This window comes from Martes martes (genome assembly GCF_963455335.1).
Source record: "Martes martes genome assembly, chromosome: 15".
Lineage (NCBI taxonomy): Eukaryota > Metazoa > Chordata > Mammalia > Carnivora > Mustelidae > Martes > Martes martes.
The window spans coordinates 38,420,845-38,431,283 of record NC_137903.1 but is presented as its reverse complement, the minus strand read 5'-3'; positions in this window follow the sequence as shown (position 1 = coordinate 38,431,283).

Genomic DNA, 10,439 nt, shown 5'->3' with positions numbered 1-10,439 from the left:
CCTCTCTCACTCCCCCTGCTTGTGTTCCCTCTCTTGTTGTGTCTCTCTCTGTCAAATAAATAAATAAGTAAATAAAACAAAAAAAGGAAAACTAAAGAAGTCCTACGTTAATGGGAAAGCATGTGTGCTCCTAGGCACAAAGATTCAATATTACAAAGATATTTGTTTTCCCCAAATTGACCTATGGATTTTATTCTAGTCAAAAATCTCAGCCATTTTTTGTGGAAATTGACAAGATGACTCCATTTTTTTTTATGAAATGCAAACAGCCAGTAGAGTCATGGTGATGTTGAAGAAGAAAAACACAGTTGAACGATTTACACTACCAGATGGCAAAACTTATTATAAAGTTACAGCAATTAAGCCAGTATGGTATTAGCAGAAACTTTTGTCACCAAAAGCGTAAAGATACACAAATGGACCAATAGAACAAAGAGGGTTTAGAAACAGACCCACAGACGTACAGGCCTCTAATTTTTGATAATGATACCACACTGCACAACAAAGAGGAAGGAATGGTCTTTTCAAAATGGTGCTGGACCATCTGGATATAAACATGGATAAACAAATGAGATTTGACCCCTACCTCACACCAGTTCCAAAACTAAATTTTAGGGTCGCCTGGCTGGCTCAGTAGAAAGGGCATGCAATACTGGGTCTCAGGGTCATGAGTTCGAGCCTCACATTGGGTGTAGAGATTACTTAAACAAATAAACTAAAAAAAAAAAAAAAAAAAAAAAAAAACCTAAATTCTAGGAGGACTGTAGACATATCCTGGAAAGACAAGACACTGAAACTTCCAGACAATATCTTAGGAGCATATCTTCATGCCCTTGAGAAAGGGAATGACTTCTAAAGTAGGACACAAAAAGCACAAACCATAAAGGGGACAATTGATGAATTGGATTTCATTAAGAACTTCTGCTTATCAAGACACCATTAAGAGAGCAAAAGCAAACCACACAGTGGAAGAAGAAATTTGCAGTACATGTATCCAACAAAGTACTCATATTCAGAATACATAAAGAATTCCACAAATCAATAAGAAAAAGGAAACACAATTTTAAAAGGAGGGAGAAGCAAAAGACTTGAAAAGGCACTTCATAAAAGAGAATATCCCAATGCCCCTGCTAAAAAAATATTTTAAAAGGGCTCAACGAGGGACGCCTGGGTGGCTCAGTCGGTTAGGCTGCTGCCTTCGGCTCAGGTCATGGTCCCAGAGTCCTGGGATCGAGTCCCGCGTCGGGCTCCTTGCTTGGCAGGGAGGCTGCTTCTCTCTCTGCCTCTGCCTGCCACTCTGCCTGCTTATATGCTCCTCCTCTCTCTCTCTCTGACAAATAGATAAATAAAATCTTTAAAAAAAAATTTTTTTTTTAAAAAGGGCTCAATGTGATTAATCATCAGAAAAATGCAAATTAAAACTACAGTTAGATGCCACTGAGGTCTGGGCAATGTTCTATTTCATGACACGGGTGGTGGGCTCACAGGAAACAATTCACTGAGTTGTACCTGTAAGGATTTGTGCACTCTTCTCTGTTTATTACACTTTCTTAACAAGGTTTCCTAAAAAAAGAGACTTGAGAAATATCAACCAAATTTAATCTGTAGACCTTATTGGATATTGCTACACACAAGCCAGCTGTTAAAAAAGAATTTGCAAGACTTGGGTCCATTAACTGCGTATTTGATGATTATTAATAGTTGTTTGTTTAGGTGAGATGATGGGTTTGCATCAATGTTTGCAACAAGAGTTCTCATCATTTAGAGCTACATACTGAAGTATAAATACACATACTATAAATAAAATAATACCTTGGATTTGTTTCAAAATAGTCCAAAGAGGGAGGAGTTGTAAGTAAGTAAGTAGTAAGACAAGAACAGAGGAGTTGATGGCTGGTAGAGCTAGACAGTGAGTACGTGGGGATCGCTGTACAGCTGACCCGTGAACAACATAGGGGTTGAGGGCATTGACTCCCCCCAGTCAAGAATCCATGTATAACCTTTAACATTCCTGAACCTTAACTGCTGATAGCCTGCAGTTCACTGAAAGCCTTACTGATAACATAAATAGTCGATGGACACGTATTTTGTATATTATATGGTCTTATGCATTGTATTCTTACAATGAAGTAAGCTGGAGAAAAGAAAATACCATTAAGAAAATCATCAAGGGGGCAACTGGGTGGCTCAGTGGGTTAAGCCTCTGCCTTTGGCTCAGGTCATGATCTCAGGGTCCTGGGATCGAGCCCCGAGTCAGGCTCTCTGTTCAGCAGGGAGCCTGCTTCCCCCTCTCTCTGCCTGCCTCTCTGCCTACTCGTGATCTCTCTCTCTCTCTCTCTGTGTCAAATAAATAAGTAAAATCTTAAAAAAAAAAAAAGAAGAAAATCATCAGGAAGAGAACATACATTTACAGGACTGTGCTCAATTTATCAAAACAAATCCGCATCTAAGTGGACCTGCACAGTTAAAGGGTCAGTGGTGTTGGTCAACGGTGGTGCTCTACTTCTGTGTGTGTTTAAAATCTTGTATAATAACAGTTTCTAAAGCTATAGCAAAGCCAAGGTCTTATGCTTTGGGGCTGTGACTCCGCTCTTCCACCCCTCCTGAACCGAATCAAATATTACATAGTGACAACGGAAACCATCAACATTGCACCCCTAGGCTACCAGGACCTCAAGACCTCAAGAAGTCATCTTGACCACTCCCTCCTCATCAAGCAGAGGATCTGAAACAGGAGGACTCACACCACATCTGCACTGAGCCGCAGAGAAAACAGCGTGCCCCCTCTCAGAGAAGGGGTTAAATAGGCAATATTTATTAAGGTCTCAGATATGAAAGAGCAATCAGTTGTCCACAAACCCCTTTGGGGGGTTTGCCAATGGAAGGTCTCTACACGGCCCAGGTGCCCTCCCTGGAAGAGCAGACCCCGAACAGGAGCCCCTGCAGCCTCCCTAAGCTAACCCTTCCACTCTATCCCTAGATACTGACACTGTGCTGTCCAGCCTCATTCAGTGAGAGATCTGGGGCTCCCTTAGCCCACCAACTGGGCGGGAGCGGCTACTGGAGGAATCAACGTTTCTGTATAAAACAAGTCTGGCTCTTTCTTACTCCAGGATCCTGGACTTATATGAGCTTTCAGTCTAGAAACCCTCATGAGACAGACAGGAACGGTTGCACACACAACCTGGCTGGGCCTCCTGACCCACTGTGGCACCCAGGAAGCCCTCTGGGGCTGGGGCTGGCCTCGTTCACTCACCACCTCTCAGGGAAGCCACTCGATTGAGAAGCACAGCTCCAGGTTGCACCTAGCTCGCTCTGCTTCCCTTCTGGGCAAAATGCTGCATTTCAACCAGGGCCTCTCAGAGAAATGAACTGGCTCTCTGATTCCTGCTGTGGCTCCTGAAGCCCTCCCTCCAGGCTCACCTGTGAAGGTTTCACAGGCAGGGAATAAGGATTCACACCCACTAAAAGGGCAAGGATAAAAAATCAATTTAAAGGACTTCCTCCATTTCTTCTTCTGATCCCTAAGAACCTCAACAGTGGGTACTTTTCAGACTAATGCCAGGCCTCTCTGAATAGCGTAGGGGTCACACACCCAGCTCTCCCTCCACGTGCCAGCCACATGACCTCTACTGTCCCATGCTTCAGTCTATCACCTGTGAAATGCAGGTAGGTAACAGTACACACCTCACAAGGTTGTTGAGATTAAATAGTACAATCTGTGTAGAGCACTTAAAACAATGCTTGGTGTTGGCCCTTAGCCGTGACTCTAGGACTACAGAAGCCCCTGCTGAGAAGCTATGCCACCGCCAGAAAGAAAGAACAGGGAGGGTGGGATCTCAGAAACCAAAGGAAGGAAATGGCTTTGCTGAAACTCTGTGGCTAAACCTTTCAAACACACCTATCTCCAGCTGTTAGCATATTTGCCACAGAACAGTATTTGTCAATAATTTGGGGATAAAGAAAAAAATATTCTTTTTTTTTTTTAAGATTTTATTTATTTATTTGTCAGAGAGAGAGACCGAGAGAGAGAGTGAGCACTGGCAGACAGAGGCAGAGGAAGAAGCAGGCTCCCCGCCGAGCAAGGAGCCCGACGCGGGACTCGATCCCAGGACGCCGGGATCATGACCTGAGCCGAAGGCAGCTGCTCAACCAACTGAGCCACCCAGGCGTCCCAAAGAAAAAAATATTCTAAAAGGTCAGAGGTGTTGCAGGAAAAGTGGACATCCTTATATTTCAGAAATGCATACAGAAAGGCTGCTCCTCTGTCGAGGATAAAAACCCTATTTGCACTCAAAGGGCCAGCAAGGCTCTCAACTGCCAGTCCTTTTTTTTTTTTAAGACTTTATTTGAGAGAGACAGTGAGCGCAAGAAGAGCGGGGTGCAGAGGGAGAGGGAGAAGCAGACTCCCCACTAAGTGAGAAGCTGAGGGCTGGATCCCACGACCCTGAGATCATGACCTAAGCCGATATCAAGAGTCAGACACATAACTGACTGAGCCACCCAGGCGCCCCTCAACGGCTAGTCTTGATTTAGCCTAGCACTGCTCCACACATCACAAAAAGAAGCTAAGAGCTTCGATTTCGCTCTTTTGTTATTAGTGACTGGCATCCACGGGCTCATTCAAGCAAGTTTTTTTTTTAACTGAGGCTATTATAATGCTTCACGTTTGTCTACACGTTTGGTATTATTTAATAAAAAGCATGACTTCCAAATAAAAATACTTAACTGAAGAGATCTAGAGAATTAAAATATTAAAATTTTTAAGTCTTGCCATTAGACCATTACTTCTATATGCCCTGTGCATACATTCTGAAAACATATTTTCTCATGATTAGAATTTTTCTTGTTAACACTCATAATTGTGTTTTACCGTTGACTATTCTTTTTTTTTTTTTAAAGATTTTATTTATTTATTCGACAGACAGAGATCACAAGTAGGCAGAGAGGCAGGCAGAGAGAGGAGGAAGCAGGCTCCCTGCGGAGCAGAGAGCCCGATGCGGGGCTCGATCCCAGGACCCCGGGATCATGACCTGAGCCGAAAGCAGAGGCTTTAACCCACTGAGCCACCCAGGCGCCCCGACCGTTGACTATTCTTTATGATTATCATAATGCCAGACGAATGAACAGCATATATGAAACTGAGAATGAGGAAGGCTGCCCAAATGGCCTGTTGTCTACCCTGCAGACTCCAGGGGCTATTAATTATTTAGCTACTTTTCAAAGTTAATAAATAGGAATGTCTTTTTGCCCTTTATTCCCCAGATGAATTTAACCAAATGAGGGAGAGGGTGTGTGTGCACAGAGCGAGCAATCTGAGGACCCAGGGATACAGGCAATGAAAAGGAGATTTGAAAAAAAATATATATATATATATATTTAATGTCAATTAAATATGCACAACACTGCTTTATGTGGCACATTTTTATTATGACTAAATTCTCATGAATATTTTGAAGGTTTTTGAGTGTACTTCAAAAAACATGAGCACTTAAAAAACATAACATCAATACAAAAAAAGAGAGCAAAATTAAAATGACACTTGAAAAAAATACTTATAGTTAGAAAACGCGAACACTGAAGCATCAAAGGGAAAAAATAGCCCCCTTCTCACCACTGTCCTACCCCCCAAAGCTTTATGCTTTTCTATCCTACCAGGAAAATAATGTATGTGTGTACATTGATTTATTTATGAAAAGGAATCCTATCATGCAGTTTTGTGACATGCACTTTTTTACTTAATAACATATATATATATGTATGTGTATATATATATATATATATATATTTTTTTTTTAAGATTTTATTTATTTGAGAGAGCAAGCACATGTGGGTGGGAGGGGCAGAAGGAGAAGCAGGCTCCCAGCTGAGAAGGGAGTCTGATGCAGGGCTCCATCCCAGGACCCTGGGATCATGACCTGAGCGGAAGGCAGACGCCTAACTACTGAGTCACTCCAGCGCCCCCTTAATAATGCATCTTGATGCTGTTTCCAGATCAGCACAGGCCCCTGCTGCATTCTTTATGCTCTGACACCCAGTGCTTCAGGGAAGATCCTTGTACACGAAGCTCAGCATCCTATGTGGTGTTTCAGTGTGGCTGGCCACCAAAGGGAGAGCAGCAAGCACAAGCCACTCCAGGCTATCCCAGGTGCATGGTTGGAAAAGGACCATCTAGTTCCCTTGGCTCACTTCGGTTCCTTCAGAAAATCTCTGGAGACACCACCTTGAGAAAAGGGCTGCTTGCAGCCAAGGAAGGCAGACACTGCTCTCTGTACATGTCTGAGAGGAAGGGTTCCTGTGGCAAAACAGGAGTCTTGTCCTTGCACTTAGATCTGCCTACTGTCACCCCCTCCACTGCCAGGCGTGTCCCGAAGGCTGGCAGAAGGAACGGAAGGTTTGAAGATGGGGAGCAGGCGTAGGCACCAGAGACATGCGTGGAACAGCAGGCCGGTAGACTGCCAGGTTATTCCGCAGGTACTGGAAGCTTCCCGCTCACAAAGACCAACAGGAAGCATGGCATTCAGGGCTGCCGGCCCCGGGGTGCACAGGAACACAGTCCTGTGGCTGAGTCAGGGTTAAATAAATGACCACGGAGCCCACGGCTCAGAAATATGAACAATACAGCCATCTTACATTTAGCTGCCTCAAATCCTTTTGGAAATAATGGAGGGATTAAACTCTATTTTAACATCTTTTGACAGAGCATTTCTTCCAAATATCTGTTCTATTTGTTCTCTCATTGGACCCCCACACCAACTCAGCAAGAAGGCTGGTGTCACCTTCTGCACCTACAGGATGGGATGCGTGCAGGGAAATGACTCACCCAAGGTCAGCGGGCCAAGTGTTAGGACTCTGAGCACTGTGCTCTTTCCTGCATTCTCCCTGTCCAGCCCCACCCGCGCCCCCAGCCCCCGGCCAGCTAGCCAAGCTCAGAACCTTCAACAAAGAGCCAGGAGAGAAGCTAGAGAGTGAAAACATGCCCTCCCCAGGAATACCTGAAATCATGAAAACTACCTTTTCCTAAACAAAACTTTAATGAATTGAGTAATATTGATGTTGCTAATCACCAAGCTGAGAAACCAAACTCACACCTCAACAGAACAATAGTCTTTGCTAGTTTTACAGAAACCTTTGTGAAAGGGGAACTCGGCTGACTCAGTCAGTGGAGCTACAACTCTTGGTTGTGGGGTTGTGAGTTCAAGCCCCATGGTGAGTGTACAGATCATTTAAAAATTTTAAGAATTGGGGCACCTGGGTGGCTCAGTGGGTTAAGGCCTCTGCCTTCGGCTCAGGTCATGATCCCAGGGTCCTGGGATCAAGCCCCGCATCGGGCTCTCTGCTCAGCGGGGAGACTGCTTCCTCCTCTATCTCTGCCTGCCTCTCTGCCTACTTGTGATCTCTGTCTGTCAAATGGATAAATAAAATCTTTTAAAAAAAATTTTTAAAAAAATTTTAAGAATCTTAAAAAAAAAAAGACATTTCTGGAGCACCTGGCTGGCTCAGTTGGTTAAGTGTCTGCCTTCAGCTCAGGTCATGATCTCAGAGTCCTGGGATTGAGCCTTGGGTCTGGGCTCCTCAGCAAAAAGTCTGCTTCTCCCTCTCCTCCCACCTTCCACCAACCCCTGCCCCCTGCCCCACCATCATGTGCTCTCTCTCAAACAATTTTTTTAAAAAGAGACTTTTGTGAAAATGTGGTTTCACGTTTTATTATAAACACACATACCACCTCAGCTTTTTTTTAATCTAGTAGTTCTTTTATTTTTCCAGTTAGACACTGCCTTGGACAGTACTAGTAATCTGCATTTCAGTATCTAACACTTATGTCTTGTCTTTTTGTCAGTCAGGGCTGTCCTACGTGAGTATTTTCTAAACTTTTTTGAGAACGTCCTACAGAAGAAATATATTTCATTCTGTGAAGCATGTAGGTCATTGAAACAAAACTTTCACAAAATCATAATTACCTTTCCTGTGTTTTACTTAGATATTTCCTATGCTTTTATACCTTTGGGGACAGAAATCAAGAGAGGCTTCTCTCTGCTGACTTGAAGAAGGGGTCTTAGTAAATTAGCAAAGATTATGAACAGCCTTCAGCCTTCGTAAGTGATACTCACACTGAGGGCCAAGAGGCTGGAAGTCAGGCAAGGCTCCCCTGGTGAGGCCCCAAAACGAGCCAGATCTTGAAAGTTGAGCTGGAATCAGAAGGGTAGAGACTCAGAAGTTGAAATGAACCCAGCACATATGGGGGGACACTCACAAGGGGTTCATAAAGGGAGTGGTAAGGGATAAAGTCAAAAAGAAAGCCTGAGCAATGTGTCCTTACTCTGTTTGGACCTCAGTTCCATCCTTCAGTCCTGGATGTTTCTGTTTTCAGAAATTCTCTTGGCTTTATTTTCTGGATCCACTTGTCAATTTTACCACTTTTCCTCCCACTCCTTATGGCTTCTATCAAGCCACAGGGATTCAGGAGAAGTTGATGACTGACAGCTCATGTGCTGTGTAGATTATAAATCTGGTTTTGCTCAAGTACTGAGCATATTTTAATAACAACCAAAATATTCCACAGTTTGGATAGGAATGGATACCTTATCAGGCAGAATGAAACAACATGGTACTTGTCATTTAGGAAGGAGCAGTTAAAACCTTGATGTGGATTATGGATTGGCCTACAGAAAAATAATCAGGCAGAAATCAAGAGTAAGGGGAAGATTAATGGGCATTTCACTTTACACAAAGAATATATGGATGTTTCAATAAGTGAACCTCAATTTTCTCCTGGATCCCAGAATCCACACCATATTTATAAATCTACAATCTAGCTATTACTTGATTTTAATGGGCTTGTTAGACTAGCCTGGGAAATGTGGTTTTTACTATTTTCTACAGAGAAGATATTTTCCAATGTATCAAACTCTATGAGCTTTTAAAATACAACCCATTTTTACGTTGGAGCTATCTGTGCAGCAGTTTCTTTACAACTGTAGATAAAATGTGGTTTTTTTTTTTAAATTGAGATAATGTATAAAATACTGCTTTATGCCAGGATAAAAATGTTAGTATTTCCTAAAATTTAAAAAAAAAAAAAAGGAAGAAAAGAAAGCAAGCCTGAGGTCAGTCTGCAGAGAGCAAGACAGACTGGATTTCATCCTGGAGGTAATAACGCTGTGACTGATGGTCTCTGATTGTGCAAAGTGCTATTCCATAATTGTGCATCTGCACGCGGACTTGAAGCTGGCTCTAAAAACACCCGGAGCTCAGTCGCCAGGTTCTCCAGCTCTATTTCAGCAAGGAGAGAAATGTGTGTGCACACAGATGTCATAAACTCAGAATTCTAACAAGAGGAGTCTGGATCACACAAAAAAATAGAAAAGCTGGGACATACATATTAAGTTTAGACAGCAACTGAGCCATTTCTGTTTCTTTTCATCCTTTTACTTCTGTTAATGAAGTGTGGGCCTTATCTGCAGCAACCACTAAGTAATTATTTCCTTTACGAAAGCTATACACTTTATTGAGAAGCATGTCCTCAATACTGTTAGGAGCCTATCCAATAAATAACTTTGCAAAAATTAAATTTTGTATCAGCAGTAACACTTTTAATAATAAGGTTGTAAAGCACGCAGACACACAGGGACCTCTGAGGGTGTCCAGCATCCAGTAATTCAGGCTCTGCTGGACACAATGACAAGTGTCCTCTGATCCTCACCTAGCACTCCGTTGGGTCTCAGGAGAATAAAAACATCCAGCGTGAGTCATCTTGCAATTACACCGCCACCTGGAAGCATATTTAAGAGATGAGAACTACAAAGGTGTACGCTCCTGCATCAGACTTCCTCTCCTCTCTTCCAGTCTAAGGATCATGAGAGCTCAGGATTCTTTCACTAATTTCTCATAAGCATCATTTTTTAAAATCATTTTTCTAAATTTAAAAGGGACTGTCCCCTAAGGCCTTCCTAAAGTTACCTTGAGTTATTAACACTGCAAATTTCAGAACTAGAAGGCGCATCAGTTCAATTTATGGTTTTTTTCCACATGGAAACTACTTCAAAGGAAGATTTATTTTAATTTCAGAGAAAATGTTTGTACACAGGTGTACATGCCACCAGCCACAGACGCATAACCCATCGTCTGGGGTAATGCAGACCCTTCACCCATGGTCAGGGTACAGCCCAGTCTTTGTGGCTGCATTTCCGCATGCACACAAACGGGCACGTCACAGTGACACGGAACCATCACGTTTCACCTACAACTGTCAAGCCGGGATCTCAAGCCGAGTCCAAACCCTACTCGGGATGCACGTTCGGTGGAGGTGGCTGGAAGGGAAAGGGGCTGCCCCGGGGCAGGTGCCCAAGACGTGGTGTCCGCGCCCATTCCGCTCTCCCGCAGTAGCCCACCTCCCCTGGCAGCGCAGCGCGGGCTCCCGTCTGCCCACCGCCCCTGAC